At 46.9% G+C, this 9,304-nt stretch overlaps 1 long non-coding RNA gene across 1 annotated transcript; it reads right to left on the bottom strand.

Moving 5' to 3' along the window:
* Positions 1-3,817: 3,817 nt before the first annotated feature.
* On the bottom strand, positions 3,818-9,289 carry LOC145538168 (uncharacterized). Its single transcript, XR_014076686.1, has 3 exons — positions 8,424-9,289; positions 6,470-6,747; positions 3,818-6,182 (listed from the first exon to the last, which is right to left on the bottom strand). It is a non-coding gene; the product is annotated as an uncharacterized LOC145538168 (long non-coding RNA).
* Positions 9,290-9,304: the final 15 nt, after the last annotated feature.

Below are 9,304 nucleotides of genomic sequence, written 5' to 3'. Positions count from 1 at the left end.
TGGGTCTTTGTTGTGGCCCACAGGCTCAGTAGTTGCCACATGTGGGCTTAGTTGCCCTGTGGTATGTGAGATCTTGGTTTCTTCATCAGGGATCAAACCCACATCCTCCGTATTGGAAAGTGGATTTTTAACCACTTGACCACAAGGGAAGTCCGCAGTTAACATTTTTTTAAAGCATAAAACAATAAAACGTCATGCAAAAAGTGAAACAGTTCTGTACTGTATAAAAATGAAAAGTACAGCCCTCTTCAGGCTTCCCAGGTGGCACTAGTGGTAAAGAACCCACCTGCCAAGGCAGGAGACTAAAGACGCGGGTTCAATCCCTGGTTCGGGAAGATCCCTTGGAGGAGGGCATGACAACTCACTCCAGTTGTCTTCTTGCCTGGAGAATCCCATGGGCAGAGGAACCTGGAAGGCTACACTCTATGGGGTTGCAAAGAGTCGGACATGACTGAAGTGACTTAGCGTGCACACACAGCCCTTTTCAGGCCTGACCTGCAGTCCCTCTCTCCTTTTTCCTTGGTTCATTGAGTCCATCTGTCCAGGAAAAAATATTTCTACTGGTGAATAGAATTCACTTTTGAAAAGTACACAACACATGCACTTAACACAATCAGCTCTCCCTCACTTCACTCCCTCAGGGATCTAACTGTGATAAGGAAGAACAAATCTGACTCCATATTGGATCTGTTTCTTTTACTTTAATTTTTATTTTCTACTGCTTTCCCTACAAGTTAAGAATGTTGCCTATAGCCTGAAATATACAGGATAGCCCATCCTCAAGGCTCTGACTTTCAAAGGTACAATATATTTCCATTCATAGAGATATAAAAAGTTGCAGAACAGAAAATAACATTTGTCTTGTTGCAGGTTTACAGAAACATCATGACTTGACTCAGAGAAGGCAATGGCACCCCACTCCAATACTCTTGCCTGGAAAATCCCATGGATGGAAGAGCCTGGTAGGCTGCAGTCCATGGGGTCGCGAAGAGTCAGACACAATTGAAGCGACTTAGCAGCAGCAGCAGCATGACTTGACTTAGGCAGACAGCAACAAGAACAAAGGATTCTAGCACCAAGAAGTTTGCAACAACCAACCACACCTCCTCCCCCTTTTAAAATAAAGTGAAGTTAAAGTGAAAGTTGCTCAATCTGTCTGTCTGTTTTCGACCCCATGGATTATATAGTCTCCAGGCCAGAATGCTGGGGTGAGTTCCGTTCCCTTCTCCAGCGGATCTTCCCAACCCACGGATTGAACCCAGGTCTCCCACATTGCAGGCAGATTCTTTACCAGTTGAGCTATCAGGGAAGTCCTTGTAATAGAATTCTAACTTGAGTAAGATGGTCATTTGGGACACTATTCCACCATCTTTTCAGTCTGCTGGCTTTCTGGAAAAAGTCGCGATTCCTTGCCCTAACAACTTCTGTATTTATTGACCTGTTGTGAAGTGAAGAGTAGGAGCTTGGACTGGCTAACATAGCCAGTACCTTGTTGATGAACATTTAGATAATCTCAAGTTTTATGTCTATACAGACAATGCTATAATAAACACTGGATGACTATAGGTATCTTGACATTCTTTAATGACTATATGCAAGGGATAAATTCCTAGTAGTGATATTGCTGGAATAATGAATATGGACATTTTATTTTTTGATCATTTTTTTGTGCCAATTTGCCCGTAAAAATTTGTACATTTCATTCTCAATAACAGGTTATCAGAGTGTTTCATTCTTTGCTAGCTTTTTAATAGTAGGTATTATCAAGCTCTCTGAGTACTGCCAGTCTGGATAGGTGACAACATTGTTGCTTTCACATAAGTTTCTTCGGCTGAATGTATGGCTTAGTATCATTTCCTGTGTTTATTGGTCCTCTGAATTTCTTTTTCTTGGCTTCCTATCTATGTTCTTGGCTTCAGGTGACCTGTGTCCTTCTTTGCCTCAAGAAAAAAGTCTTCTGTTACTTCTCCAATTGTCTCCTCTCTCCTATGTTCTCTGCCTTTTCCCCTATATATAGACATCTACATTCGTCCTTGTGGCATTTTATTTTTATCTCACATTTTCCAACTGTTGGTCTTTTCGCTCTGCCTTCAAGAAAATGTTTTCCACCATTATCTCACCAACATTCAGCTTGTTTTTTTTTTTTAAAAAAATGTGTAAACAAAATATGGTTTATCCAGTTTATAGATAGCACTGTCCTGCAATTTCTTATTCCTGATACCCTTTCCTAAACATTTTAGCAGTGTTTTCTGGTATGTACCTCTGTATTTTTTAACCCTTTGTATTTCTCAATCCAGACATTTACCTTGATTTTCTATCATGGAAGATGAAAATTTAGCCCTAATACCACCTCTATGTCCACACTGCCATTCTCTCCATCCTGCTGCAACAGTTGTGCCCCGACTTTTTGTTAATATATTAGTTACTTTTTGAGATAAATATGTGAGTGTAGTTCATGGCTGAGTTAAAGTGTACATTATTATGTTTCTTTTGTTGCTTCCCCTGGAATTAATAATTACCTTAAAAATCTTTTTTGACTTTAGTTTTATTAGCATCTTTAATTAATTAATTTTATTTTTAGCTGCATTGGATCCTTATGGCTATGCACAGGTTTTCTCTAGTTGTGGTGAGTGGAGGCTACTCTCTAGTTGCAGTCAGCAGGCTTCTCATTGCAGCAGCTTCTCTTACTGTGGAGCTTGGACTCTAGAGAACAGGCTCAGTGGTTGTGGAGCATGGGCTTAGTGGCCCTGTGGCATCTTCCCAGACCAGGGGTTGAACCTGTGTCCCCTTCATTGGCAGGCAGATTCTCAACCACTAGAGCACCAGGGAAGCCCTACATTCATCTCATTTTTTTCTTTATTTATTTTTAGTTTAAGGATAATTACAATACTGTGTTGGTTTCTGCCATACATCAATATGGATCAGCCATAGGTATATATATGTCCCCTCCCTCTTGAGCGTCCCTCCCACCCCATCCCACCCCTCTAGGTTGTCACAGAGACTCATAGAGCTCTCTGAGCCTACACACATCTTTAACTAAAGCCTTCTAACCCCTCCAAAAAGAACGGCAAATGCCTTCTGAATTTGGAAGAGCCCTTTTCCATGAAATGGCTCCTTCCTTTGTTTCTCTCCCTCTTGAGGTTTGAAGGCAGAACCAGGAAAGACAGGATCAGGGCTCTTGGGGAGGAATGCGAGTCAGCAAAGAGACAGATTCCTCATTCTTCTTCCTGGGGCCTAGGAAGGGGAAAACAGATCCGCAGCAATCTGGAACTGGAGCTTCAGGGGTCAGCTATCTGAACTCGAAGTGTCTCTACAGACATGGTATTTTCAATGGTGGGTGGTTCCTGATCCATCTCCCACACCAGCCCACGCCCAAGCTGAATAGCTGCACTGGACCTTTATAGGAGGGCTTGTAATCCTATAGCAGTGTCAGTTTTTCATATTAGCACCAGCAAGGTTGCATTTATCTAAGAATGGTATGTTGAGGGTAGAGGGGTATGTGATGAGTCATGCTTGGTGGAGGCAGACGTGAACCAAAGGTGGCCCTTAATGTCTCCAACTGGGCAAATGGGATGGGACAAGTGGAGCAGAGAGAGAGAGAGAGACCAAGTCATGATGAGGGGGAAGTTTAATCTGGGCAGAAACACTTCCCTGACCACAGCACCTTCCTTTCCTACCCCTGCTCAGCACAGAACAGGTGTTTAATAAGTAATATAAATCCTAAGCAGTGTGAGCTCAGGGCGTCTCTCAAGGCTGTTGGCATGTTAGAAGTTTGTACTTTGGAGGCAGGATGGTGAGCACAGTAACAAGTGGTCCATGCATTTTGATACAATTTTATTTAATGAATTGTAGGAGGACCAAGAGGAGCCCAGAAGGGCTCACTAGGACTTGGCAGATCTCTTTTGGAACACCAGCCCCTCCTTCTTTCTCCATCAGCAAACCCTTCTTACTGCAGGTGGGGAGGGGGACTCTCAGAAGTTGCTAGTTTTGAACAGAACCAAATTTTAGCTGAATGCAACTGCAGAGATGAGGTAGGGGTAATTGAAAGATTGCACCTCAAATTTTCCCCTGGCTTCATCTGGACTGTGCAGGCACCAGCACTTTCCAAAAATGCTGGGCGGTGACACACCTCTGGCAGGGCACCTGAGCAGAGAAGTCTTCACTCTGCCTGGTCTGGCTTCGTGCACTTCAGAGGATTCTGTCCTGATGGCTGCAGGGAATGCAATCATTAGTCCCCAGACCACCTGTCTAGACTGACCCATTAACATCCCTGTTGTTTGGCCCTGATCTCTATCTGAAAGTGTCCTGTCTCTCGTCCTGTGTCCTGGCTCATTTTGATAACCTTGCCCAGCACACAGTAGGTGATCAATAAGTAACTGTTGTGTGACTCACTAACCCCCATACTCTCTCAGAGCTGAGCTTGCAGTGTGATTAGAGGAATAGGTGACAATGGCTTCCTCTTTGTCAGCACTGCTCCCCCCTGGAAGGAACCCTGAACATCTTCCAGAGCTCTCTGCCTTTCTACTGCAGCTGTGCTTGTACAAACACACACACACACACACAGAGGCTGATGCTCAGCACCACTGTCCAGGACAGTCACTGCTCATTTGTGTCTCTTAGCACAGAAACACAAGAGTTCCTGCTCATGGTTTCCCATCTCTCTCCAGGGCTTCCCCCAGAGATATTTTCCAGGTGTTTTTAAATGTCTAGAGGCATTCACATCAATCATCATGATATCACAGCACAGTTCTTCCTACGTGCTCAGTATTTTTCCCTACTTTTCACTCAGCTTCTCATTTACTCCTAGCAACAACTCCAATACGCAGAGAAGTTAATTTGCCTGGGATCACACAGAGGAGCACAGAGAGGAAGCCAGGTCTTCCCTGCCCGTGTCTGTGCAATTAAGCACATCATAATACTTGAACACCACAGCTGGGGTTCAGCAAGTGGTACAGCAGGAGGTATGCTGAGGTTCTGAGGCACTCGTGTCCCAACCACCAGGGGCCGCTGTTTCCCCACGCTCCGGTCAGGAACCCGGCCGCGGCTCCAGATTCATCCAGCTTGTCCTCTATAGAACACACACCGGGCTTGGACTTTGGAGCCCAAGGGAGTCCCCTAGACTCTAGGAGACCAGCCCTCAGCACAGCCTTCAGGATGGTATAGAAGATGTCTGAACTGGAGAATGTGATGCCTCTACTCTTTTGCAATTTCTTGCCAGTGGTTTCGAGGCGCATGGCTGTCAGGTTCTCTTTCAGAGAGAGGAAGGTTGGCTTTCAGAGATGTGGGCCCCTGGGGTGGGAGAATCCACAGTTAGATCCCTGGTCTCCAAATTGGGGTATGCAATTGGAGGTACAGGGAGAAAATACTAGTTTATGTATTTATTTATACTTTTAATCTAAAAGAAAGAATGTAGTTTCACTAACATTTGATATCCAAACTGGTGGTGGCTCTGTCACTTGGATGGATGTCAAATAGCCCTGTGTCAGCAAAGCATGTGTGACAGAGGTTATGTGTTCCTGTTAGGCTGAACTTATAGAGTGTATTATGTACTTTACCCAAAGTCTTTACAGCATGGACAAGTAGCTTTTAAGAATTCCCTACAAAGAAACCAGAGTCTGAAGGTAACACAAATGATACCTGTACAAGTGACCCAGAGAAAGAGAAATGAATGACTGAGCTGTCACTCAACTCCTCGTATGAGCTCTTAGATGTATATGACATAAAAACAAGGACAATCCATTCAGATCTGACAAGACATCAGTCTCCCAAACCTGTCAAAACCATTTGAAATGATATCTATTATCATGTATAGGGAGCTCTTCCATAATAGCAAACATACTTGGGCCTTGATGTCAGTAGTATTAGGGGTGGGAGTACAGCCATATGACACATCAAGGGTACAAGCAAAAGCATGTTTGGAGGCTGAGGACCAGATCAAAAGAGCCTGGAGATCCCTGGTGTGTGCCGCTTGCCAACAGTGCTACATTCCTGGCCTCACAGTTCTAAGAGTTTGCTGTGGACCAAGGGCCTAAGCATTGGGTTTTGTGAAGACTGTTGCTGACATTGCTCAAGGCCAGTCATTGGAACTATGACACTTTGAGGTTTGGTTCAGATTCCTGCTGAGGCACTTCAAATCAGGTGGGTTTTATTTGTTCTTGGTCTGCTTCACGAGTGCCCAATTCCTGTAAAAGAAGAAGGAGGAGGAAGGGGAAATGGGAGCCTTCTGTGGGTGACCCTCTTCTGGACTCACTGGAGTAGGTCTACTTTCTGGGACTCCCAAGGGTCCATCCTGGTTTTACTGCTTGTTTCCCCACCATGCACAGTGGAGAGGCTTCCCCCTCAGTCCCAGTCCATATGTACTTCCTTTAAAAGGGCATAAGATTAAAAAAAAAATCAAGGGATTTGTCTAAATCTTGACATAGGGAGAGTTCATTCCAAGTGGACTCACTGTGAATAGATGCACGGTCACCTGTATCAGTTCTCATGAGAGTGCAGTCCAGGAACTTCCCAGGTGGTCCAGTGGTTAAGAATATGCCTTGCAATGCAGGGGATGTGGGTTCAATCTCCGGTCAGGGAACTAAGATCCCACATGCTGTGGAGAAACCAAGCCCGTGCGCCACAACTAAGACCCAACGCAGCCAAGTGCAGTTCAAGGACCGATGGCATCAGGATTCTTTAGGATGATTTGGAAACATGTAGATTCCAGTGTCCCACCTGAGGCCTCCTGACTCAGAATCTGTGAATGGACTGAAAAAGAAGCATTTAAAATATACCTTCGTCCCCACTCCCACCAACTGATGATTCTAAAGCACACTCATATTTTAAAAACTTTACTCCACATAATAATATTTTTGGAAACTGTAGTTTTCCAAAGGGCTTATGATCTGAATTCATTTTTCTCAATATGGGATAGGTAGGACCTGGTAGCCTTCTGTTGATTTTAAGCCCAAGGGTGGAATGAGGCTCAGAGGAGGTCAATCACTCACCTAAGTGTACAGGATGGGAGCTGCCCAGTTCTGCTGCACACATTAAACTCACAGGGTGGAAGGGAGTGAGACGACAGTCCACACATCAGTGAAGGGGATGCTGGATTCAAGTAACTCCATGGGAAGCAGAAAATTCTGGGGGCAAATTCAGCTCTAAAACCATATCTCATTACAGGCCCAGAGGGAAATACAAACACACTCCATCTTTAGAAAGTGACCTCAGAACTCAAGCTTTAAAGTCTGGTCGATCTAACCGTGTGACCAGCAAAATCCATGGAGATTCTTGAGCAAAATCTAGCACAACGCATGATGGCCTCACAATACTGAGTCTAGAGTAGAGGCAAGAATTAGAGCTCCCTCTTCTGGCAGAGCCTCCCCTCAACCCCCTCGCCTCCCCACCATCCATTCCTTCCACCTCCCACTCCCACAAAGAAGACCCTCCTGCCCATGCTCTGCCCAGCCTTCCTCTGCCTTGCTGCCCATCACATTGCACTGTACTGGCCGGATTGGCGCCTATCTCCCCCAGTGGACGGTAAGTCTCCTGGGGCAGGTGCTGAGTCAGTTTGTGAAGAACGGAGCAATCTTCACAGAACGTTTGTGAAGTGAATAGACTCATCACTGGGTCTTCTCCTGTGTCCTTCATGAATACTTCAAGCTCCTCACACTCCACCGAGACAGAGCTCTGGCACTGCCATTCAAGGAACCGGTGGGGTGTTGTGACAGTCTGGAATGTCCATTTTCTGTGTCGGGGCAAGAGGCAGACCTGGAGCTAGGGCTGCCATCTCAAACCAGAGCTGCAGAGCCACCGGCCACCTTGTCTACCACTCTGGGCCTATCTCCTGGCCAGGTAAGAAGAGACCACAGTGTTTCCCTCCTCTGAGAGGCTGAGAAAACAACTGAGCAAGGTAAGCCAGCTCTCAAGGTCAAGGTAAGCTAGCAACCAAGGCCAAGCTCCAACCCAGTGCCCCTGCTGCCCTGCCCTTTCTTACAGCTGAGCTGTTGGCCAATGAGAGTTTGGTTTCTGCTTTCCCATCTTTCCTGGCAACATTCACAACCCTCTCTGATGGTGAGCAATGCAAGTTTCAGGAATGCCTTCTTTCATTACTGGCTGCTCAGCTGTCACTTTAACCACAGGGTGAGTGCCTAACCGGTAATAGGCTGATAAACATGCAAATTTCCATATGCAAACAGCATATGAGGGTACAGCTTCTTTCCCACTAAGAAAGATACCTACAACAAGCTGAGAAAGTTGGGTGTGAGCCCATGCCTTCCTGGCATTGTCCACCATTCCATTGACCAGGTATTTGGGGAAACAAGCTGCCTGTCCCCTCATGCAGGAGTGAGTAAACAGTACACACTCCTCTTTTTCAAGACCCTGGTGACTTAAACAGGTATAGCCCAGTCCTGGTTCTGGGTACAAGTCCTTTTTTTGCTTACCTGTTTCAGTGGTGTTTTGAGGTTAGTGCAGTTTATGCGTGTGTTATGTTCCCACACCATCATGGAAACCCTCAGCCCAGTGGCTTTCCACTTTCTTGGGGCCTTGGCTGCCAGGGATCCTTCCTGAGGCAGTGGTGCTTTTTCCAGTAGAGGCCAAGGTACAGACCTACAGACTCCGGCCCATTTTCTCACAGGTTTCAACTTAGGGCCACATTTTCTTTCCCCAAGCCCTCAGTGGAGCAGTGGGAGGTGACTCGGCAGGGGTGAGGCCATTCATCTTGGTCTCTGGCCCTGATGGTGCCAGTTGGGCCGGCTGGGAGGAGACAGCACACAAGGGTGGGGAATTCCCACAGAGGCACCCATCAGAGGCAGGTCAAGACGGGCTCCCTGGGGACAGGATGGGACGCCAGGAGAGGAAGCCACCCTGGAGTCAGGATTTTGTGAAGGCTCTGGGGAGCCATTCCTTTTTTCTGATTTGACTGGCAGCAAATAACAAAAACCAAAAGCGCTTTGGAGTCCTAACCAGTTTCCAGAAGCGGGTAGCTTCCCGGGGAGGATAAAGGAGGGGATTCTAGGATCCAAAGGGCGGGCTGGGTTCAGGCCCAGAGAACCAGGGAGGAGGCGGGGAGGACGGGCAGGGGCCCGGGAATAGAGGGCAGGGCGCCGGGTCCCGCCTCTGGCCGCCCGCACCGCCAGGGGACGCCGTCTCAGGCTGTGGTCCAGTGTCCGGCAGGCAGGGCCTGGGGGCGGGGCCGGGGCTGGTGGGGCGGGGCCCGGGCCGTGTTCCTGCCCAACCCGAGAAATGCGGCCTTTGGCTTGTCCCGCGTCCGCATTCCGGTCTGCGCAGGAATGTGAACAGGGTGTACGCGCAAGTTCGGTCT

Source organism: Giraffa tippelskirchi, chromosome 2 (assembly GCF_054371585.1).
Source record: "Giraffa tippelskirchi isolate mGirTip1 chromosome 2, T2T-mGirTip1v1.2.pri, whole genome shotgun sequence".
In the NCBI taxonomy this organism is placed as follows: domain Eukaryota; kingdom Metazoa; phylum Chordata; class Mammalia; order Artiodactyla; family Giraffidae; genus Giraffa; species Giraffa tippelskirchi.
Note: the sequence above shows the minus strand (reverse complement) of the source record. Positions and strands in the feature narration are given on the sequence as shown.